The 23,155-nt window shown below is 40.2% G+C and overlaps 1 long non-coding RNA gene across 1 annotated transcript; it reads left to right on the forward strand.

The window, feature by feature from the left end:
• Window positions 1–611: 611 nt before the first annotated feature.
• On the forward strand, window positions 612–5,297 carry LOC138919813 (uncharacterized). Its single transcript, XR_011430384.1, has 2 exons — window positions 612–3,566; window positions 4,952–5,297. It is a non-coding gene; the product is annotated as an uncharacterized lncRNA (long non-coding RNA).
• Window positions 5,298–23,155: the final 17,858 nt, after the last annotated feature.

Consider the following 23,155-nt stretch of genomic DNA (forward strand, 5'->3'; position numbering starts at 1 on the left):
TTAATCCCTCCTTTTCTCTCTTCCCTTCTCCTGTTAATGACCTTTGCCCACCTGACCCTCCTGGGCAGTACTGGATCACTGGAGCCGAGTAAGGGTCCTCATCTGGCGAAGGAAAGTAGAAAAAAATAACTTCCATTTTCCTGTCATTGATCTGAGCCCCAAGTTGGAAGAAATATCATTCAGTAGCTTTTCCACCACAGCTGCTGAATGTGCTCGTGCCCAGCCCGCGACTTGGAGTGGGGCAGAGGGGGTGTGGGGGTTAGGACGGAATGCTCAGCGCCTGACCCCTTACAGCTGCGGAGGAGGCTCTCCCCTTTCTCAGTAGTTCTCCATCTTTCTTCCTACTGCATGTTTCCCTGCGACCCACTGTGATGGATCAACGACAATAGAGATGGATCATCTGAGTGCTGAGAGGAAAAGAAGTATTGTACTCAGAAAGTTAACAACAATACGTTAAATTTTTGATTTGTGTAAAAATTTACTAGTATATGTAGAGAAAATATGTATTTTCAAGTGAAAATATAGAAATCAAACTGCAGCGGTTACCTTGAGTGTTATGTCTTTCAGTTTATAAGGCGTTTCTGTGAAATTTGGCACGAAATTTGCATTAATTTTGTCACTAACATGTGACCAAATTCCTCTTACTGTTTGCTCTTGGGCTTCAAACATCTTTTAGTTTCTCCCCTTAAAAATAAAACCTCCAAAAATGGCAGTTTTTACTACTGGAGGTCCATTTTAGGAATGCTTCTCCCTGGAGCCTGCGATTTCAGCTTGTGGTTCCTGTTGAAGGAGCCCTGTGTGTGTGTGCGCGCCAACTGCCCTTTGTCAACAATTACAATATTTCCCATAATTTTCTTACCTTTTCAACTTAGTTAATGGTGGGTCTTTTTCGAGTGAGGGCACAATATATTTAACACTGTATGTAGTAAATGTCACTCTTTTTTCTGCCTAGGTTCTGAGTTTATATTCAGCTTTGCACTTGCCAGTCTGGGGACAGAAGTTTGCCTTTTCACAGGGTAGTTCAGTATGCTGAAATTATTGTGTCAGTGGGAAATCATCTTCCCCACTCCTCCCATTTCTATGAGGTGCAATTTTCTATGAATAATTTTAGTTTCTTGCCTCATCTTTTCATTTCCTCCCCAGTGCTTGAGTGAATTATCTGTTTGTAGAGTTTCTAAGGGGATCAGAATATGAAAATTCCAGCCTTCCCGTCCCAGTCTCTTTTCTTAAGCCGGCTGCCCATGGAAAACAAATTGTGTACTATGCTTGCTTCTCCGTGCGCTCCATTTCCTGAATGAACAGCCTCACTTGGGGAGGTTTGAGGTTGTGTAACTCTGCCTGTGGCTGGATGGGTAGATGTAATTTTGCTATTCAGTGTTGAGAAATCCATTTTTGGTGTAAATATAAGACCCATCTTCTGATCTAATTTTTTTGTGGGTGTGATTTTCCTGTATCTCATCTTCCCAACAGTGCAATTTAAGATAACCTACCTGAATTATGAGTTCATTTATTCACTGCTTTCCTTTTTGTGTAGTTTTATTTATTTGTTTTGAGGAAGATTAGCCCTGAACTAACATCTGCTGCCCATCCTCCTCTTTTTACTGAGGAAGACTGGCCCTGAGCTAACATCCATGCCCATCTTCTTCCACTTTATATGTGCGATGCCTGCCACAGCATGGCTTGATAAGCGGTGCCATGTCCGCACCCGGGATCCCAACTGGTGACCCCTGGGCCACTGAACGGAATGTGTGAATTTGAGCGCTGTGCCACCAGGCGGGCCCTGTAGTTTTATTTTTTATCAATATATATCCATGTATTTTAAATGTTATTTTGTTGTTTTTACTTTGTGAAGTACAACCATGTTCTGTGTAGTCTTTGAATCTTATTATTTCTCTGGATATTATATTGTTAAGATGCTGCCACGATTTTGAATATTGTTGTAGGTTATTTATTTGAATTCGTGTGAAATAATTCCATTCTGTACGTATACCACAGATCTTTTCGTCCACTCATCTATTGATGGACCTTTGGTCCTCTCTCCCTAGCAAATTCTTCTTACTGTAGACAGTGCAGCTGTGGACATTCTCTTCCTTGTTTTCTGGTGTACATATGCGAGAATTTCTCTTGGATGTAGACCTCAGATGAGAATTGGTGGGTTATGAAATATTTACACATTTTTTGATTCTTCCTCTAAATTTTACAGGAAAATTCTGGCAACTCAGTCTCATTCTATGTAGGCTACCATTGAATAAAGTCTTTAATCAACCATTTGTAGCTATTGGAGCCTCCCTTACCTGCTTATGTACGTGGAATCTAGAATTTCTGTTACCTGCATCTTTATAAATTTTATCTGTTTCACCTTATGTTCTGAGCTTCCTGATATCATACCTTTAGAATTCATTTCCAAAGGTTTCAGCCAATATAAATTAACTACCCCTAGCATTGTTTTGATATGCAAGCAATGAATCCAAATTCAAACTTTGTAGTTGTCCCTTTGGGGCATTCTAGTGTCTGCATCTAGTTATGGGTTTGGAATGAGTGACGATGGTTATGATGTTAGGTGAATTGGCATTCTCCTAGAAGCTGACTTTCTCAGGTGAGATCTCCTCAGTGTCTTTAATCAAGGAAGGGCTGCCCTCCTCAGCCAGAGGGACTATTTCTCCAAGGGAAGCTCAGAGAGATGTGGGCATTCAAAGTTCTTATATTTATAAAGATCCACCCAAATTAACCCATTTGACTCCACAGAGTCCCATTACTGCTAATAAATCCATCGCTTGCATGAGAAGTGTGGTAAAGATGTTAATTCATATTATATTTTAATTCTGCCTCTAACAGGACCAAATTATGGGTCTGATTTTTGGCTTTCTCATTGCTATAAGAAAGTAGGCTTATTTTGGGAGTATTTCTGAAAGAGTTTGTTTCAAAAAATTTAAATTCATGAATCTATTATTTTTTTTGTAAAGCCTGTTATTCAGTGGAAGCAGCCATCACACACTGTGGTTATTGTTGTCCTCAATCTCATCATAATTTTCTATAGAAGCAACCACTTAGACATCCAATATTTTGACTTCAGTAGATTCTTCATTCCAGACTGTAAAAGGTTATAACCATGTTTCAGTAGAAATGAAACACTCCTCATGTTCAAGTTTAGCAAATTTACAAGCACTCATAATCTAGTGTTATGTTTATTTCTAGGTCTGAAAAACAATCCTAAATTCTCATTTTTAAATTTTTTTCTGGGACCACTCCTGGTCACACATACTCTACCTGTCAAGTTCAGTCAGGAAAAGAGAAACTAAAGCAGCCCATGCTGTGAGGGCCTGGCCACTTGTGCTCCCATCACACTGCCACAGCCATAACTGACATGGCTTTTTATTTTTTTCCTGCCTCATATCCAAGAAAGTTGCCTCCATTTGACAAAGACTAAGTACAACTCTGTTGGCAAGAGATATTTGGAAATGTAGTTTTCAGGCATCCAGGCCTTACAGTTCAACAGAGAAGAAAGGAGGGTGAAATGTGGCTGAGTATGTACAGTACCCAAAACCACACAGTAAATAAAAAATCTGGTGAGTCTTAAGAGATTATACTTAATATATATTTTTAACACAAAAAAGTGCCTTATCACTGTACTAAATACAAGATCACAGAATTGTAAACATCTTATTAGATGATGCTCACCTATAGGCAGTGAGTTCCTCTGATTGATCACAATCTAATAGTTGAGCTGTGGCTCAAATGGTCCTCCTGCTGACATCCCCTCTCTCTATTGACCCCAAAGCCACACATCTGCTTAACTTTAGGCTTAGTCCTTTGAGTGGGCTCTTGGAACCAGGAGCCTAGCTCATGGGACATTTCAGTTAATCTTTGTTGAGAGTTTTTTAAATATATTTTTTCAAAAGTGGTTATCAGAGGATGGCACATAACTTTTAACCAGTAATCAGAAAGCTATCTGATATTCAGATATCAAGGGCTCCTAAAACTCTGGTCTATTCGTTTTTTTAAAATCCAGACTCTGTATTCCTGTTCCTACCCTTAATCCTGCATGGTCATTTTTTCCCAAGTGCTTCCTTAGTATGACTCCCTTTGCAAATATGTATGCTATTCACCTGAATTCAAGAGAATGAACTTAAGAACCATATGTCATCATCTCACCTGTTAAAGTCTGATGATTATGGTCAAATTCAGGCATTCTAGTTCATTCTGGAAACAGAACACCTCTCAGATTCACTCTGAAGTAGACTCAAGTCCTCCATAGGCCCACTCTAAAATAGAAAGAAGGTACGCCAGAAATATCTCAGCCACTCCAGGTTCTGCAACCTAGAAAAATTCAGGTCAAATCTTCAAAACAATTTGAATTCACTGTGTCTCAGCATATGCTCCCTTTTCATGTCATACACTCACCTTTGATGGGCAAGTCCACTCCCCTGTCTTGAAATACAAGACCATACTAAAGACACAAATCTATATCTTCAGCTCATATTCGGATGCTCCAGGCCTAAATTCCTACAGACTTACTGACCAGCAATTATGGATGTCATCAGAGAACTCTAAACCAGGCCTACCCCTCCGCCATTCCTTATCTTGCTTAATGATATCCAAAAAATACTCACTTTAGTGCAATTCAGAAATCTAGGGCAAATTTTATCTTTTCTTGCTTCCTATAAGTCTTTTGTAGAGAGTGTCTGAAGGGGAAAACCCCTCTGAAGTGAAGAGAGGATGCAAAACCATGACTAGATGGGAAATGGATGGAGTGAATCGTCAATCCAGAAGACCAGTGGCAAATAGTTCATTTTGGGGGAATCAATCTGGTGACATGGTGGAGTCCTGTATTCCTACAAAAGTCAACAGTAGCATTCTTCATTTTCTAACTCCAGGTTACTTTCCCTGCAGCAGTTTCTTTTTGACTTTCTAATTGTCCTTTTCCATGATCTTTGTTTCACTATTCTACTAGGTCCAGTGGCTGTCACTGTTACCATCTTCTCTGAGCCTGAAATCAAATGTCAGTATCTACCAAAGGAGGAGAAGAATGTAAAAACTGGGAGTTTCCCTGGAGCTGGAAATTAAGGATGTGTATTCCTGCCTTTTGCATTCGTTAGTTGTACAGCCTCTGTGCCATATACAGAATGGTGAGAAGATTCACCTGCGATACCTGAATGTCAGAGGCGTTTCTTTCCATGGTCCGAATGTTTGAACATGTTATTTTGTATCACCTTTTGGTCAATGATATTTGAAGAAGATTCATTGTTTGGCTTATCTTTGTTTGCTGAGATTTGTCACAATTAAATTTTACACAAATATGTCTTTACTGTTTATGGTTTCTTCAGATGACAAAACAGGAAGGAAAATACAAAAATTTCCACATGACTTGTCCATTGTGCCTCATAAGTTGCCCTAGATTGAGCCCTAGAACCAGGCACTTGCATATACCTGACATTGCCAGCCTGCCCCTACTTTACCCTATTTCTTTCCATTTTTGGACTTCAAAGGAATCCTGTTCTTGAGTGAGTGTCAGAGTCCCTTGCATGAGTGTTTCTGAAGATTGACAAGGAAATTTGGTTATTTCTGTGACATATAACTTTTTAAGATAATGACTAGAATTATAACATGCCAGGACATATCAGATTTTTAGGAATTTCATATAATTTTTTTTAATTTTGGAGTTTGTTTTCCTTAAAGATTGGCACCTGAGCTAACAACTGTTGCCAATCTTCTTTTTTTTTTTCGTGATTTTTCTCCCCAAATCCCCCCAGTACATAGTTGTATATTTTTTAGTTGTGGGTCCTTCTAGTTGTGGCATGTGGGATGCCATCTCAGCGTGGCCTGACGAGCAGTGCCATGTCCACACCCAGGATCCAAACCAGTGAAACCCTGGGTTGCCAAAGTGGAGCACGTGAACTTAACCACTTGGCCATGGGACCAGCCCCAAATTTTTAGAAGATTTTTATTAATAACATATGAATACAGAGATATCCATAAAGTAGACTTAGTGTCACTTATTTCACAATGCTTCCTGTTCAGTTTAACATAACAAATAAACCTAATTAATTTAGTATTTCCCTTTTCTTAAGAAGAGAGAACAAATTCTTTGAGAAGTCCCAAGGGCTGCTGGAAAATTTCAAAGTTACTTTCAGGTCAAAAAAGACTTTATTCTGAATTTGAATTTTAAGAACTTTGTCAAAAATTTTAAAATACTTGGTCAAACAGGATGATAGGCCACTGTGAAATTATGCTTGGTTATCCATTTAATCAAAGTGACAGTAGAAGATGTTAAAGGGAAACACAGAGAGTTAAACATTTAAAAATATAAAAATCTTAGGTCTCTTAATAGAGAAGCCTCAGCTTTTTTAACATAGGCAATTATTTTGACAAAACATAGAATTTTTGCCTTTTAGGTAGACCTACTCAAAAATAAAGAAAAACCTTTCATAGTCTCTTTATCAAGAGCATACTAAAAGTCCAAGAAAACTCTTTTTAAGAAAGAGAGAAAACCCAATCCTAATTTTGCACCAGTTTATTTTTGATATTAAAACTCATTTACTTAGGGGCTGGCCGAGTGGCGCAGCGGTTAAGTGCACACATTCCACTTTGGTGGCCTGGGGTTCGCCGGTTCAGATCCCGGGTGCGGACATGGCACCACTTGGCACGACACGCTGTGGTAGGCATCCCACATATAAACTAGAGGAAGATGGGCACGGATGTTAGCTCAGGGCCAGTCTTCCTCAGCCAAAAGAGGAGGACTGGCAGCAGTTAGCTCAGGGCTAATCTTCCTCAAAAAAAAAAAATAACAAACCTCATTTACTTAATTAAATTTATTTCAATCTTATCCAACTTGACTATACACAAAACTCTTTTCTTAGGGTTCCTCTCCCACAAACCTCCTATAACTTTCTTTTTTTACGTTCAGAATTTGTCTCATGCCATCCATCCTTCCTAGCCTCTCAGGACAAAGATTACATTCCTTTTTCTTGACAAAGAATGTATCTCCATTCCTCACACATTCCTTTACTGAGAACATACATCTTACTTTCATTGTATACAGAGATGTTTGCCTTATTAATTTTCAGTAGGTTTAATCACATGTATTCATTAGAATTCTTAACCCTTAGAAAGATTAATTTTTAGTGAAAACTAAGAAGTAAGCAATTATGAACTCTCTTTTATGTTAGCATTCTGTGGATTGTCAGACTTATAAAATACTTTCTAGAAACGTGGACCTTCTCATAGAAAATTTCTAAGCATGGCACAAAATATGTTTATTAATAAACCTAAATATTTTTAAAACTTTTCTGTAATAAGAAGCCAAAACTAGATAAACCTATGTTTAGTAATTAATGTTTAATATTTTCTTATTTGGAAATTACTTAGATACTCAATAAATTTCTACCATTACCTTAATTTAGTAAAACTCTAAGGTTTCAAGTTATCAAAAAGATCTTGCAAGATATTTTTAAGTACAAGTACCGTAACACATAAATATTGTTAAAATTCACCTAAAAACCTTTTAATTTTACTTACTCCTATTTAGTTTACTTGTTCTCAATAGTTATATTTAGATTACCTAGAAAAACTTCATGAGACTGCAGACAGTCATGCGTCAATTTTGTGCTGCCAAATTTTGTAACAGAGATAACATGAATTTGTATGGGTTTTGGTAAACCTAGGTAGAACAAAAGTTTATATTTAATGTTTACAACTCTAAAGACAACAAACTCAAATTAGCTTTAGTACCAAATATTTTCCTAGATCACATGATCCTGAAAGCTATTTGGGTTAGTTTCTATTATATTTAGAATTAATGTATATAAGTGCTTGCTTTAAGCCAATTAAATAGATATCTTTTAGAAATTATACCATCCAAAGGTAGAGAAATATCACATATATATAGCACACATATATATAGATGCACATACTATATAGCTATTGTTTTAAAATTACTGCCGTGAATCATGTACAGTAATACAAGGCTCACTAGTTATGAAAGAATAGTTTGATCAAAATTTTGTTTATGGTAGATGGAATAAATTAAGATTGACTATTTAGTTGGCTAAGTTTTTTTCCACTAATTTTGTGGGGAAGAAACCGTAGGGGAGGAAATTATATTCCTCTACCCTCCAGATTCTTTTGGCTGGTTTAAGAATTAAATTGACATGAGACAGAATAACAAGCAATCTGGTATTTAATAAGAAGCATTTCTATGGAAACAAAAACAGAAACAAGGTTAATGGTTGGAACAAATTATAAACTAGTTTCTGAGCCCAGTGGATAGTCAGTCAATAAGATTTCTAAATGTCAAAGGTGAAGCATCTTTTGCAGTTTGAAATGTCTCTGACAATGTCATCAGGTGTTCAGGTGAATGTTTTTGAGTGGCTTACACAGCAACAGTCATGAAGATTGTCCAAACATGGGCTACTGTGGTGATCTCTCTTAAGTTTATATCAAGTTGTTCAGTTCCATTTGCAGGGCTTCAGGAAACAGAATGGTTTCATTTCTCAATGATTCCAAATGCAAAGGATAGAAAAAAACGGAAAACATTATTTTGGAGATTTGTCCTTAGATATTTCAGTAAACTAGAAGAAGTCAGGATCAAGTCCAATTTACAGGTAGAAATACCCCTCAAAGATAATTAACAGAACTAGAATCTAATATCCACAAGTATGTATTATAGTTTCTACTGAAACTTAATTTTTCTCTCTAAAATCACCCTCATTTTTACCAAAGATAGCCAAATTAAGATTAATTGGCTTGCAAAATAAGTCTAGTTTCAATAAATTTAGCCCAATTATTTACATAAGTACAGCAAGAATAGCAATTGATCATATAGTTTCTTTTAAATCTGCTTTGCTGGAATTTTTTATAAGGAACCTCAGATTGAACTTTAAAGGCCTCTCATGGGCAGGAAAGCCAAGCCAAGGACTTTTCATCAGACTCTGCCTGCAATACCTATAGATTTTGGTGAATTCCTCTCTTCTTGAGGTCCCCAAAATATCCTGAGGTTCTTGCACCTGCCAGGAAGTGACCTTCCTTACTCACTTGGCAAGTTTGCTGGGAACCCTGTAAGCAAGGTACCAGGCTGATACTTCCAAGTGGCTTTATTTTTTCTATAAAGTCAACCTTTGTTCCTTAAAGCTGTCTGGTCATATCTGAATCTATGCATGTCTCTCTCAAATATGACCTTCCAGTCAAAGCCTTGGTAATATAACCAATGTTTCCAATTGTGTCCTCCTATAAGGAGAACAGATTCTTACTGAACTTATGCAAGCAACTATAGTGCCATGAAAATAAGACTACTCATTCACTAAGAGTTTCCAAATACTGGAGGGATCAGGTAGGGAGAAAAAGGTAATGTTTCAATTCTGCTTAAAAAGTATAATTTACCAAATTGCTATAAGTCACAGTTAGCTTAAGAGAAAAGAGAAGAAAGTTTTGTTAAATCTGGAAAAACAAAATATTAAAAGAACCAGCAATATTTTACACAAAAAGTCACAAAAGTTATAATCATCCTGATCAGTTCATTCAGTCCCAGGTAATTGATTCTTCACCTTGATCTTTTGTTAGCAGTTTTCTGAAGCCACCAATTTCACTGTTGGAGTTCTATAATTTCTTGCCCAGTTCAGTTTTATGATCTAAAAGTTTATCAGAAATCTGTTTTCTAGATTGTCATAGTCCTTTCCATGAATCTCTCTGAAGATGAAACATTTGCAAAAGCGTCAGAGGAAACAATAATTGGTTATAAATGACAAAAGACTTAAAATGGCATAAAGATTTGATTACAATGCAATTGAGAACAAAATTTGATGATTTTTGTAACACATTTTAAGATAATTACTAGACTTATACCAGGACATGTCAGATTTTTAGAAATTTTATATAATTTTTGGAACACATTAATAACACTCACTCATGCAGTACAACCTAAAAGGGTTTATAGTCATATATTTGACAATGCTTTTCCCATGCAAATTAACATACCAAATAAGCCTAACTAGTTTAATATCTCCCTCTTTATAAGAAGAGAGAACAAATTCTTTGAGAACTCCCAGGGGTCCACTGGAAATTCTCAAAGTTAATTTTGGGTCAAAAGAAAGACTTAATTTAGGATTTGAATTTTGGGGAAGTTTATCAAAACTATCAAAAGTTTATAAAACACTTGGTCAAATAGGATCATAGGTCACTGTGAAATAATGCTTAGCTATCCATTTAACCAAAGTGACAACAGAAGATAATAAAGGCAAACAGAGAGTTAAACAGTTAAACAAAACCCTTAGTTGTCCTAATATAGAGACCTCATCTTCTTGAACATAGGAAATTATTTTGACACAACATAGAATTTCTACCTTTTAGGTAGACCTACTCAAACATAGAGAAAAATCTTTCATAACCTCTTTATCAAAAGCAGACTAAAAGTTGAACAAAATTATCCTTTTTAAGAGAGAGAAAAGCAAATTCTAAGTTTTCACTAGCTCACTTTTCATATTAAAACTTATTTGCTTAATTAAAATCATTTCGATCTTAACCAACTTAACAATGCACAAAACCTTTTCTCAGGGTTCCTCTTCCACAAAACTATAACTTTCTTTTTTACATTCAGAATTTGTCCTTTCTTCTTTCCCATAACCAGTTTTACTTTAGGACAAATTTACATTCTTAACAAAACAAACAAACAAAAATATCTCCATTCCTTATACCTTTTTTACTCAAAACATACATCTTACTTTCCTTGTACACAGAGATGTTTCCCTGATTAATTTTCAGTAGCATTAATCACATACATTAAATAGAATTTTTAACTCTTAGAAACCTTGATTTTTAGTGGAAACTAAGAAGTAAGTAATCATGAACTTTTATATTAGCATTTTGTGGCCTGGCATATTTGTAAATATTTTTCATAATTTCTAGAAACATGTGTTACCTCACAGTACAGTCTTTTAATCAAGTACAACACATATTTACTAAGAGACACAAACATTTTTTAGTTTCTCTGAAATAAGAAGCCCAAAGTAGATAGAGCTGTATTTAGTAATTAATGTCTAATATTTTATCTTATTTGGAAATGATCTAGATACTCAATGAATTTTTCATCATTTAATTTAATCTAACAAAACTTCAAAGTTTCAAGTTACCAAAGAGATTTTTTGAAAGCTATTTTAAATACACATGCCATAAAATATAATTGTTGCTAAAAGTTTATCTATAAACTCTTATCTTACTTACATCTATCTAAATCATTTGTTCCCAACAAGTATGTTTAGAGTACCCATGAAAACTTCATGAAACATTACACAAAATTAGCTATCATTCTAAGTTATTTTTGCCGACAAATTTTGTAACAGTGATAAAAGAGCTTATTTGACTAATAAACCCAGGTAGAATAAAGGCTGCGTGTCTGCATCATATCTGACGCTAATAACTCAGAGAATATGCCTATTTCAATCAATCCAACAAACTTAAATAAGATTTTGTTTATCAAAGATTATTTTATATCACCTTTACTTGAAAAACATTTGGGTTAGTCTCTATTATATTTAGAAATAACTTATGTAAGTGCTTACTTTAAAGCAATTGAATAGACCTCTTAATTTTGGCCATAGCATCCAGAGGGAGAAAAATATCTCACATTTACAATATATACATATAGACATACATGGACACACAGGCAGAGACAGAGACCTTCTAGTTTTCACTAAACTTTTGGTATGAATCAGGTACAAGAGAAAACTCACCAGTTTATAGAGAACAGCTGGATCCAAATTTTGTTTTATCAATTGGAAAGAGTTAAGTTCACCTGCTAAATCTTTTTACTAATATTTGTGGAGAGAATATTGAAGATCTTTTTTTGGTCAAATTTCCAAATATTTCCTCTCCCTTTTTGTAAGACAAAGATAGTTGCTGTAAATTTCTCAAATACTTGGGTTGTAGCCTGATTGATATCAAAAGGCTGATCAATTCATCCAACTACATTTTCTTTAATTTCCTTCTTTATATCAGGGAGATTTTTAACTAAGAGGTAAATCAAAATATTTTTATGTTCTACAACTTCAGGACAATGTACCACACCTTTACAAAGTCTGCACAAGGCGTTGAACAAAGGGCCTCTTTCTGAGAGCACAGATCAACCCTACACCAATTCACCCTGGTGGAGGAGTTCCATTATCTTTTCTATTAGCCCCCTATATTAGCCTTTAGTTTCCGTCTCAGGTTGTGTGGACTCAGGCAACTCTATTGACTTCCTCCAGCATGTTTAATTATCAGTGCCTGAAGGGCAGATGTATATGCCCTCTGTTGTACCATATCAGGCTGGGGGAATGTTCCCCAGTGACACACAATATCCATCCCCACAACAGAATCAGACAAAAGAGATGCAGTCATTTCACGTAAAGCCATTTAAATATACCAGTGCAACTGTGGGCCCTCCAGGACCACTTCAACTGACACCATCTCTGATCACAGAAAATCTGTGAAGTCAGGTAGCCAGGGCATGAGCAGAAGAAGAAATTGTGACCTGAAATGACCTCGGAACTAAAGATCCTCCTCCCCACAGAACCCAAGGTCACAGACATGACTGGAACTTTAAAGCCGGACTCTTATCAGAAGCCAGGTGTGCCTCATTCAGCAAGATCTTGTGTTAAAATTCCTTCCCCACCCTGTCATAAATGTTTAAAACCTTACCATAAAAGCTTCAAGCCCACCAATCAAAACCTGTCCCACAAGCGTTTTCTTGCACCAGCTGGTTCTCCCTAACCTCTTAAATTTCACCTGAAATCCTCACACGCCCCCTGTCTCCCTGTAGATTGACCTTGCAGAATAAAAGCTGATTTCTCCCCCAAAGGCTGATGCCATAAGTAATTGCCTTGTTTATGCACATCAGGCAGAGAACCCCACTATTGTGTGGTAACACCAATTCTTCTACAACATTTTATCTTAAGTCCATCAACTCTTACATCTCTAATCATAGCTTCCATTAGGACTTCAATAAGTCTTATTCTTATAATACTGGGTAGCGGAAGTGTTCCCAGCCAGATATAACATTTATTTCCAAAAACACTCAGGCAAAGCTGACATAGCCTCTTCATATAATACTAGCTCAAAATTCCAACCTTTATAAACCTATCAGCCCTTACATCTAGCATTTTTTTCAATTTAATTGTAGCCTGAGTCAGGATCCCACCAAAGGGTTTTGGGACCACAGTTTGTGGGGTTCCTGCATCAAGAAGTCCCATCTTCTGGTCATTTTACTCATTCCTGTGCAAGAGGATTTGAGGGACCTTTGCCCTTTTGTCAGTTTTTAACTTAGCTGGCCTTACAGTTGCCCCAAGTGATTGTTGGTCAGGTTTCTCATTGTGATTTCTGCCTTCCAGCTTTTTAAATTTCTCCAGGCTGAGGTAAATAGAGTGGACTTGTTTGGGGCCCTTTAATGGTGGCAGAAGCCAGTAGGGGGTCCCTTTGGCCCACTCGACTTTAAGTAGTGCTGTATTAAAACCTTTGTTTTAACCCCATCAATGTCCATTTTATTTACCCCATTTTTTAAAATAACCATCTAAAGATTCTGACTCTGCCAGGAGGAGTCTCATGACGCTTCCCTTTCTGATTCCTATTTGTTTTCCCCCCTTTCACTATTTTTTTAATCAATATTTTTTTAATTTACCTTGTTTTCTAAAAACACTTTAAAAATTTTCCACCTTGTTGAGGAGTCCCTTGACCCTCCCCGCGACTTGTTTCCACTGTTTTAGTAATTACCTTAATGCTCTCATTAGCATCTGTAAGACCAAGAGGGGAAGCTGAGACCCCAAATTCCATTGTGTTCTTGAGGCTAGCTGTTATTTCTTTGTATTTCTTTTTAATTTGGTCTTTCCATAGGTACTAATAAAACAGCTGTTTATGATAAGACGGCTCTAAAAATGTTTCTAATTTAGAAGTTTTTCTAATTTAAGGGCCACTGACAAGTAGAATTTTAATAGCGATTCAAACCAATAACCCTTTTATGGCTTAACCATGGATGCAAGAGGCGTCCCCAAAAGAGAGTGCAAAAGGAGCCTTCACAAGATCCAGAAAGTTCACGCCAGAAAATAGTCTAAGAGAGCAAAGGCCTTGTTGCACAGCTGGTAAGGTCGGTGTAGTGAGAATGAGGTCTCCAGTCTCCCACGGGAATGTGGGACACCTGCAATCAAAAAACAATTAATCAGTCACAGTGGGCAGATGCTACCAGAATCGGATTTTCTAGCACTGACAAGCAAAGAAGGTTGAGCCAACAAAGGTCCCTTCAGGACGGAGACCACTTATGACAAACTCCCCCGAGAGCTGATTCAAGACAAATAAAGCAAGACTGGGAACCCCAGTGTATTTGACTGGCTGACAAGATGCATGCTAGTAAGAGCATGCCCCGGATGGTGGAGACCAGAGAGGTCACAAAGCCAAGCTCTCAAGACATAGAACAAGACAAGACAAAAAACCTCATCTTATATGCACATTAACAGCTTCAGCTAAGCCTTGGGTCTCTTGGAGCCAAACTAATACCTAAGTGGGCAAAATTAGGTGGTGGGTGGGGGAAGCCGGTAGGTTGAGGATGGAGCGGTGAATCCTTTCCGTTGAGGGAAATTTCTTGGCGAAACATCTTCGACTTCGCCAAGAAAAATGAAATGAAGGTTTTCTTATGCCCCATGGATTGCTTTGGGGACGGAGAGTGAGAGCAATGGCGCCTGCAGCGCTTTCACGAGTAGCACCAAGCTGCCATTCATTGGCGGCAGCACCGCTCATTTCAGATACCGACGGTTTCCCACTGGCGCTGCCGCTCATTGTCGGAGCTGGTGGTTAATCGCTGGCAGCACAGCTGATCCCGCGAAGACGGATGCTTGTCTTTGATTCACGACAGCCATTTGCTGCGCCCCAGCACCGCTCTTTCCTCCGAGCAGCGGATCGCGCGCGCGGCTCCGAAGGGTGAACCGAGGCGGCGGTTTCTCGTTAGTACTTTCGTCCGCAGCGCCCAGCCCCAGTCGGTGCCTTGGGGGCGGCACCGCTCCCTTCGCAGAGCCGGATGTTTCCGGGACGCTGCACTGCTCTGTGCTGCGTGCTGGCCCTTGCTGGTCCCAGCACCAGTAGGCGTTCCGTGTGGGCGTTTGTCAGCCTTGGCGCCACTAGGTGCACCGGCCGAGGTTTGTAGGCCGCGGTTTCCGGCAGAGCCTGGCTGGCGCCTTGTGGGTCGCGGCAGCACCGGTTACGCAGAGCTGGGTGTATTTCGCTGGCAGCGCTCCTCTTTTCGTTCTGCAGGATGTTCCGGTCCCAGTCGCGCTGGATTCGACAAAACCGCGGGTCTGGCTGGCAGCTCGTCTCCTTGGGCCAAGCCAGGTGTTCCTCGGTGGCAGCGCCGCTCCTTGCGACCAGCCGCCCGTTTCTTAGCACGACTTTCACTAGCAGCGCCCACCGGATAGTTTTCGGATTGCGGTGCCAGTAATTGCGCCGAGCGCAAAGTTTCAGGGTCGCGCGGGGCTGTCGCTTTCTCTGTCCTAGGACTGCCTGTGCCGGCGTTTTACCGGTCGCAGCTCCCGGCATTCCGCTTAGCACTTTGGCCAATAGCTCTGAGGGGAGGTTTTTCTGGGAAATCACGACTTAGGTTTGTTTGCGCCAACCGCAGGGAAGTCGTCGTATATTGATGAAAATGGTATTTTCGTCCTAGCAATGTCTAGAAAATTACGACTTAGGTTTTTTTGTGTGTGGTGTGGTGTGTGTGTGTGTTTCTTCACTTCCTAGAAGTCGGTGTATACTCGGGGAAAAGATCTCTTTCTTCTAGCAATTTCTGGAAAATTACGACTAATTTTGTTTGTGACTGTGATCCCCGTAGAACTCCGTGTGCAATGGCAAAATACGATTTCTTCCTTCTAGCAAATTCTTGAAAAATACGACTTACGTATGTGTTTGCTAACCCCAGGGAAGTCGGTGCATACTGGTGAAAATGACCTAGTCCTGTCAACAATGTCTGGAAATTACGACTTAGCTTTGCTCGTGTTTTTTCCCTTCCTAGAAGTCGGTGCATACTGGGGAAAACGGCCCTTGCTCCTAGGAGGTTCTGAGAAATACGACTTAACTTTGTTTGCCAACCCAGCGGAAGTCGTGGTATAATGATGAAATGGCGTCTTCCTCCTAGCAAGTCGTGAGAAATCACGACTTAGGTTTTTTTGTGTTTGCTAACCCGAGGGAAGGCGTTGTGTAATGATGAAACGATTTCTTTCTCCTAGCAATGTCTGGAAAATTACGACTTCGCTTGTTGTTTTGTTGTTGTTGTTGTTTGGCGTTTCTTCACGTCCTAGAAGGCGGTGCATGCTGGGGAAAACATTTCTTCTTCCTCGGAAGTCGTGAGAAATCACGACTTAGGTTTTTTGTGTTTGCTAACCCCAGGGAAGGCTTGGTATAACGATGAAACGATTTCTTTCTCCTAGCAATGTCTAGAAAATTACGACTTAGCTTTTTTTTCTTCTTCACTTCCTAGAAGGCCGCATATGCTGAGGAAAACATTTCTTCTTTCTAGCAAGTTCTGAGAAATCACGGCTTACGTCTCTTGGTGTTTGCTAACCCAGGAGAAGTCGTTATATACCGGGAAAGCGATGAATACTTTTTATTCTAACTTTTCTTATTTCATCTTTTGAGTACCGTGAGTCCGCCGTCTCAGCCTCCTCCTCTCTGACCTGCCTTGCTCACCAGCGGAGGAGCGCGGCTGGGTCTCAGTCCCCCAGGGACGGGTGTGCGGTCCTGGCGGGCGGCCCCGCTCCCCGCGCCCCGCGCCCCGCGCCCGCGCCCTCCTCATCCCCCCTTTCCCCGGCAGCGCTGAGCGGGCGCTTCCTCCCTCGCAGCAGCGCTCCTGGGAGGAGCAGGAGGATCTCCTTCCCTGGACCCGACAGCAGGTCCTCCTTCGCGCTGTCGCTTTCTCGGTCCTAGCACCGCTTGTTTCGGCTTCCGGCTGTTTCACCGATGTAGGGACATTTCACAGATGTAGCACCGTCATTTGCGCCCAGCCGGTGTTCTGATAGCACTTAGGCGAGGAGCGCGCGATCGCCGGTTTTCTGTCACAGCGCCTCTTTGCACCAAGTCGGCCTTTTCTCTGGAGCAGCACCGATCTTTCCTGGAAGTGCGATGTTTCTGGGTCCCAGCGCTGTTAGGGGCGCCACAGTGGCTGTTGGGGGGTCTTGGAGCTGCAGACATATGCCTGCCCAGGCTTCCTCCCTTGGGCCAGACGCGGTGCAAAAACGACAAACCTGTGCCCAGCAAGACCCTGGCGAGTGGCACCTTCGGTGGCAGCCACGCCCTTTCGTAGTCCCAGGACGCTGCAGCTGGCTTTCTGCTCCCACCCCGAGAGGAATGCTGCGCTCTCTTCCCTCACTCCGCAGCAATGTCCGGGGACTTAGGGGTCTAGGAGCCTGGAGATTTCTGCTTACACCTTCTATTGGAGCTTCCTCCTCGAAAAGATTATTTACAATAACATCTATCCATTTCCTAAAAAAAGGGAGAAAAAAATAAAGCTTTGCCTTCACGTCTCTTTGCAGAATATTGGTTGTCTTCTGAAATTACAGAGAAACACCAAAGACCTGGGGGCATTTTAATTTTTTGCTTTGGTTGTGAGCACCACCACGGCAGCTGTGGGTGGCGGTGTAGATAGTGTAAGGAGGAAGCAAGGGACCCCTAGCAGCTGAGGACCTAGCCTAACTCTTCCCCAGGCTTTGAGAAGTGCTTCCTGGGGTTTAGAAGAATGGTGTTTGAATGTTCTCTAAGGAAGGGCTGGTTTGGGGGTGAGCATGGTCACTAACAAAAGTTGCTGCCACACCTTAGGCCTCAAAAAAAGTCGGTCTTAACATGTGAGCAGATTGGGTAGTGGTAGAGAGTGGTGGTAGATCTCTCTACGCAAGTGGTAGAGAGATCTTGACCTGCAAAAAGTTCTTGACCACTCACTTGATATTCTTGGATAATCTTCTCTCCTGAGCTATTGCATATCTCAGAAGCACACCTGGCTACTTAATTTTGCTCTGATGTATCCACCCACATTTCTTGATGCTTCCATCCAAGCTTACCTTTGGTAGGGCTGTTGTGACCAAAGCTGCTATCTTTCCAGCTTCCTGCTTGACCTATGACAAGTGCCTGAGAAAAGGTGCCTTGGTCCCATGTCTAGATATACCTGTGCTGATAGCTGGGTTGGCAGAACCAAGTGGGCCTATTGGGAAGTGGGTGGAGCAAGATAGGAAGGCAATGGTTGCCTGAAGATTGTAAAGCCAAGGGACTAGTTGTGTATAGTGTAGGGGTCAGGACCTAAGAAACCAGCATATTCATGCTTTGGCTCAAAACACCGCTCCTTCGCTCTCTTTTATAGAGTACCACAGAGGTAAATTTAAGTCTTGTGCTATCATCCTTATCAGTAAATTGGACAGTAAATATGATACCACCCATGGGTATCCATTTTTTTCCTCAGAGTTATACTATCAAAACACCTTAGAACGCTATTAGAACACAGTGTACATATTCACTATGTATTAATTACATTTCCTTGATATTTGTTCTTTTTAGTGATTCCCCTGGAACAAAATTTTTAATGCATTTTGGCCCTGAGGTACCTGAAGTTTTGAACTGTTTCCTTTTTGACATTTTTCTTACTTCTCCATAAATCACTGTCTAGTTTCCAAGGTCTCCACACTAACCCACACCCATTATGCTGGAGCCCTTTCTTCAGTGTTAAAGTCCTCACTTATCCAGGGTAAATTGAAAAGGCATTACTTTATCCCACAGTCGGACCACAGGGTGTTACTTTTGCTACTTCAGATCAAAAGAATTCTTCCTCACATTTGTATTTAGGCTTACCTTATGAAACATATGGCCTTCTACCCGAGAAAGGGAAAAGCAGTCCCGAAATCAAAGAGCTGAGTGGTACTATCTGCTATGCCTTAGTGTTGGCAGGAGCTGGTCTGGGACTCACAGGTAGGCACTGGTGTTCTCCTGTTTAATAAAAAGAATTTCATAGAACGCCCATATCAGACAAGGCCACTCAGTGCCATGGATGGATCAAGACAAAAACAAGTCCACTGTGTAATCATATCTGAACACAGACAAAAACATGAACATTACCTGAACCACAAAGATGCTGCCTGTTCGGCAGAAATGGGCAGACTTACCTCAGAATGGCCACCAGGGTGAGGCATCCTAGTAGAGATCCTGGGATAACCTGATATGTTCCCCTAGAACTTTGGAGATCATGGACCTGAAAGTGGTCTGAAGCTCAGTGGCCTAACGTTGCAGGATGGCTTATAAAGTAAAAATGAGGAGGTTGTTTAACCTTTACACTGATTGCGGATTCCAACGGGGGTTTTCAGATGGCAGGGGATTGGGTACAAGGGATTAACTTATATTATTTGGGGAAGATGATAAATTTTTCTTATGCTTATCAGAGGCTTTAAAGAAATAACCTAAGTTAAGTCTCGCTTATGTTCATGAAATAGGCTAGACTGAGTTTTGCTTACATGGCTTCAATGGTTCTGTCACTGGGGGTTTTCTAGCCTGGTCTCCATTTATTTTTTTTTAACAGTCCTCCCTTTTTGGTCATTCTTTCAGCAGCTGAGAGTGTGACCAACTGGTATACTGTTACTCTCGGGTGCCACTATTGATGTAGTCATTGTATAGGAGAGTCTTGTAGTCACTGTTACTAACAGTTGGGTCAATGGGAGGGATGGTCATATAGGACTGTAACCAACAATTTTATAACCTTCTCTGAGTTCTTCGAGTTGTCTAATCCTGATGTGCACCATTTTATGTGTGAGTGGCTGCCAAAAGGCATTTAAAACTCTTAAGAGGGTACAATGCACTAGGGAGGTTAATATGATGAGTCTAGGGAGAATAATAGCCAAGGATTAAAAGTTCCCAAGAACAGAGATTCCCAGGAGCCAAGGTGTTACCAACTAAAAAAATCAAATAAGTTATAATCAGATTCAGGTTTTACCTTTCTAAGCCAATCTGCATTTTTTTGATAATGTGTAATTGGATTTCATTTTTGAGTTATTTACATAGGCACAGTGTGCTATATTAGCAATAACATATACTCATGTTTACATAGAACACGATAAACATGAGGATGTCATTTCAGGAGGCAGTATTGCAGGTAGCTTCCACCTGAGTTAGGCCTCTAAATGGTGTGAGAAATCTGGCATCTAATAAAAGCAATCTGTGGAAACAAGAGAAAAACAAAGGTTCATAGTGGCAGCAAATTACAAACAGTTTTTGAGTCCAGAATGCAGCCAGTTGAGAAAACTTCTAGATTTAATTTCAAAGCATCTTTACATGGTGGAATGAGGATGACACTTTCAATCCGATGGGTTCTCCTGGGTTGCAGTTTAACTGTCCTTGATGATGGCAACGAGTGTTCTGGTGAACTGTCTGAGTGGCCCACACAGCAACAGGCATGAAGAGTGTCCATCCATGGCGTGTTATGGCGAGTTCTCTAAAGGTTATATTAAGTCATCTACCTTCAGTTTTAGGACTTTGGGAAAAGGGTCGTTTTCATTTTTAGTGATTGCAAGTCAGAAGAGTAGAAGAAAATTGGAAAAGCTAGTCTGAAGAGTTGCAGCCAAATACTGGAGGAAACTAGAAGAATTCATGATCCAGTCCAGTTTGTAAGTATATAACAAAAACTCAGACAATGAACAGGTCTAGAATCTCATCATGGGGACATTATAGTTTTCTATTGAAACAAATTTTTCTCTAATGTCATTCATTTTTGCCAAAGATAATCACAGTAAGACTACTTTGTTTGTAAAATGAGTCTAGTCTCAATAAACTTGGCAGATGATTTACATAAATGTAGTAAGAATAATCTTTTATGCATATTCTCAAATATGATATTCCCGTCAAAGCTTTGGTAATCTCCAAGGGACTTTATAGGTTCCATAAAGTCAACGATTGTTCTTTAAAACCATCTGGTAATAAAGAATCTTAGATTAGATCTTTAAAAGTCTCTTTAGGCTAAGAAGCTATGCTAAGGACTTGCCTAATTCTGTTCTGTTACAAGGAGAGCAGATTATTTTTCAATTTATGCAAACATCTATATTATCATGAAAAATAAGAATATTTAATAAGTGTTTTTAAATTCTGCAAAGATCAAGTAGAGAGAAAAAGATAAATGTTTTAACCTTTGTTTATAAAGGCATATTTTACCAAATGGCTGTGAGTTATAGATGATGCAACAAGAGAGAGAGAAAGAGAGAGAGAGGGTTCTTTAAATCTGGAAAACAAAACAATAAAGAAACAGCAATGTTTAAAACAAAGTCATAAAAATTATAATCATCTTCACCAGTTCATTTCAGCCTCATATAATTAATTTTTATTTTGTTTGATCTTGGGTTAGCAGTTTGATGAATCAATCATGGTCTCCATTAGAGTTCTAGAAATTCTTAGTTCAGGGTTATGATCTTAAAGTTATTAGAAATCTGTATTCCAGAGTACTTGTCAGGGTCTTTTTCACTAATCTCTTACAATTTTGTATCACAGTTGCTTTCAGGAAAGCATCAGAGTAAAACAATGACTCTCTGTAAATGACTAAACACTCAAAATGGCCAAGGTTAAAGGTCTGGTGAGAATTCACTATAATGCAGTTGACAAATCTGATTATTTCTGTCACATGTAACACAAAAATAATAAGTAGAATTGTAACTGATTACATGGACAGTAAGGACATTGACACATTTTTAGACAGTTTTTATGATTTCCAGAACACATATTAATAACACATACTCATACAAAAATAACCTAAGAAGGTTGAACATCACTTTTTGACAGTTTCCCATGCAATTAAACCTATTAAACAAGCCTAACTTAACATTTCTTTTTTACAAAGAGAAAGAACAAATCTTTTGAGATCTTTCAGAGCCCCCCTGAGAAATCCCAAAGTTAGTTCAATGTCAAAAGACTTCTTTTAGAATTTGATGTTTTGAAGTTTGTCAGAAATGTCAAAAGCTTTAAGGAGCTCACCAACATGATGATATACGTCTTTCCTGACTTCACTCACCTCGAAAGAAGAACAACTACCAACACTCATAGACAAACACCATTGTGAAAATCCTAGAACACAGGAGTGAGGCTGAAGCACTCCCCTGCGCCACAGAGACTGAGACAGACTGCATTAGAAGGGTAAGAGGAGAAGCTACATGTTGACTGCATTCCCCTCCCTCAGCCAGGGCAGCACTGACCAAGAGGGCTCTCCTGAGCCTGTGGTTCCTCCAGTGGGAAAAGGGAGCCCAGGGTGGACATCCAGCTCCCCCAGCCTTGTGCGTTGCTTACTGGGAGTCCCACTCCAGTCTCGCCTCATGGAGGAATCTGTGGAGCTTGACTCCTGGGAATCAGATTGTGACAGAGAAGGGGGGAGGGGCTTGCAGTAACGAGCATTCGGATCTTGGCAGACTGAGTTCATACTCGCAGTGCCCAAGTAGTCCCAACCAGCAGCTTTTTTCATCCGTAGAGCCAAGATGGTGGCATAGTCTGACCAAGGAACTCAGAGGGGTGCACATCTGCCTTATTTGGGACCTCAAAGAACCTTGCCATCCCTGGAGGCTGGGCTGCCCATCTGCCCAGGCAGAGGAACTAAATAACAACCCCATCAACCACTGCTCAGTGTAGCTTTCAGCCCCTCCTGACCAGAAAACCTGTCTGGAACTATGGGCGAAGTTGCTCAGCCCAGCAACTCCTGAGTGCAGAGCCTGGCAGGCAGAGCTGATCATCTGCAGAGCAAAGCCAGTGGTCCTCTTTGGCCAGGGAACTTGAGGCGTGGTTTGGCTTCAGTCAAGACCACAAACACAGAGCTGTTCTGGCTTTGGAGCTGGTTCTCCTGCACTGCCTGAGCAGGTGGGTTAATTGACAGCCCCGACCATTGTTGAGTGTAGGTCCTGGCCCCACCTGACAAGGAAGACTTCCCAGAACATCTGGGAAGCTGCCTAGCCCAGCAACACACAAGTGGAGAACCTGGCTGGCAGTGCTGCCCATTAGCAGAGCAAAGCAGGTGGCCCCATTTATCCAGGAAATGTGGGATGTGGTTCTCCTTGAATCAAGATCCCCAATAAAGAGCCTTGTTGGCCTTAGAGCCAGTTCTGCCACCCTGCCCAGGTGGGGAGCTAATTCATAGCTCCAATTCACAGCCCTGTCT

This window comes from Equus caballus, chromosome 21 (assembly GCF_041296265.1).
Source record: "Equus caballus isolate H_3958 breed thoroughbred chromosome 21, TB-T2T, whole genome shotgun sequence".
NCBI lineage: Eukaryota > Metazoa > Chordata > Mammalia > Perissodactyla > Equidae > Equus > Equus caballus.